Source organism: Gekko japonicus, unplaced genomic scaffold (genome assembly GCF_001447785.1).
Source record: "Gekko japonicus isolate JY-2015 unplaced genomic scaffold, Gekko_japonicus_V1.1 scaffold488, whole genome shotgun sequence".
In the NCBI taxonomy this organism is placed as follows: Eukaryota; Metazoa; Chordata; class Lepidosauria; order Squamata; family Gekkonidae; genus Gekko; species Gekko japonicus.
This window is the reverse complement of record NW_015176466.1, coordinates 116,443-118,475: the sequence shown is the minus strand read 5'-3', so window position 1 is coordinate 118,475 and position 2,033 is coordinate 116,443.

The window sequence follows — 2,033 nt, the reverse complement described above, 5'->3', positions numbered from 1 at the left end:
GGGGGGACACTAACCTAAACAACTAAGGGGGGGGGCTATTAGGAACAGGTTATTTTCAGGGGGGGGGGGACCGTAATCCAAGCCCTATAGTTGTGCCACTGGTGCTGTTTTGCTTTGGGGTCCTGGCAACTTTGGCAGGAAGGAAACAGGACCCCTGGGACCCTGCCGGTTTCCAAGGGACCTGGCAAAGGCGCCGGCTCCTTTCTGCCGCAGCCTGCTTTGTCCTGCCAGAAGAATTTCATTCATTTCCAGCTTGCAGTTTTAGCAGCAGCCTCCAAAGAGACGGCGAGGGATGATTAAGAATGTAAGAGCGCAAGACGAGCCCTGCTGGATCAGACCAATGGTCCATCGAGTCCAGCCTCCTGTCCCACACAGTGGAACAACAGGGCATAGAGGCCAAGGCCTTCATGAGAACATCAGAAGAGCCCTGCTGGATCAGACCAGTGATCCAGACAAGAGCGTGGCAGCGTGGGAACTTAGAGAAATGGATATAGTATAGGGCTGCCATATTCTGAAAAGCAAAACAGAGGACATATTTCCCTTCAAACGCATGATCACTACGACAAATCTCATTTTAAAGACCCTCTACTATTTCAGCGGGGATAATTGCTACTAACTAGGAATATTCCTAACCTTCCACCCCCCGCAGAGGGACATTTTCAACAATTTTTTAAAACAAGCCCAAAAGAGGACTGACACACACACACACACACACACACACACACAAAGGACATCCGGTAACCCTATTAGAGTAATAGTAATGCACCTCAAGAGCAGGAAAATCAAGACATTGGGGGGGGGGGGTGTTCCTACATAGAAAATGCCCCAGATATACAAAAGGAAAGGACTTTGTAAATGAACTTTAAAAACCATTTTAAAAAAATATTAAAAAATCACACACACACACAGCCTCGTGAGAATGGAGTGTCAGTTTAAGTACAAAACCGTATTTGAACCTCAGAGAGGTTTGGCAGTATAAAGCGTTTTCGATGGGCAGGTATTTCATAAGAACATAAGAACATAAGAGATGCCAATGTTGGATCAGGCCAAAGGCCCATCCAGTCCAACACTCTGTATCCCACAGTGGCCAGAAATACCAGTGCCATCAGGAGGTCCAGCAGTGGGGCCAGGACATTAGAAGCCCTCCCACTGTTGACCCCCCCCCCAAGCACCAAGAAGACAGAGCATCACTTGCCCCAGAGCCCCTAGCTATACCTTGTGGCTAATAGCCACTGATGGACCTCTGCTCCATATGCTTATCTAATTCCCTTTTGAAGCCGTCCATGCTTGTAGCACCCACCACTTCCTGTGGCAGTGAATTCCATGTGTTAATCACTCTTTGGGTGAAGAAGTACTTCCTTTTATCCGTTCTAACCCGACCGCTCAGCAATTTCATGGAGTGCCCACGGGTTCTTGTATTGTGAGAAAGGGAGAAAAGTACCTCTTTCTCTACCTGCTCTTTCCCATGCATAATCTTATAAACCTCAATCATGTCACCCCTCAGTCGTCGTTTCTCCAAGCTAAAGAGCCCTAAGCGCCTTAACCTTTCCTCATAGGGAAAGTGTTCCAACCCTTTTATCATTCGAGTTGCCCTTTTCTGCACTTTTTCCAAAGCTATAATATCCTTTTTAAGGTGTGGTGCCCAGAACTGCACACAGTATTCCAAATGAGGTCTCACCATTGATTTATATAGGGGCATTATTATATTGGCTGATCTGTTTTCAATACCCTTCCTAATAATCCCCAGCATAGCATTGGCCTTCTTTATTGCAGTCACACACTGTCTCGACATTTTCAGTGAGTTATCTACTACAACTCCAAGATCTCTCTCTTGATCAGTCTCTGCCAGTTCAGACCCCATCAACGTGTATTTATATTTAGGATTTTTGGCTCCAATGTGCATCACCTTGCACTTGGCCACATTGAACCCCATTTGCCATGTTGACGCCCACTTGCCCATCTTTGACAGATCCCTTTGGAGTGCCTCACAATCCTCACTGGTTTTCACCACCCTGAACAACTTCGTATCATCT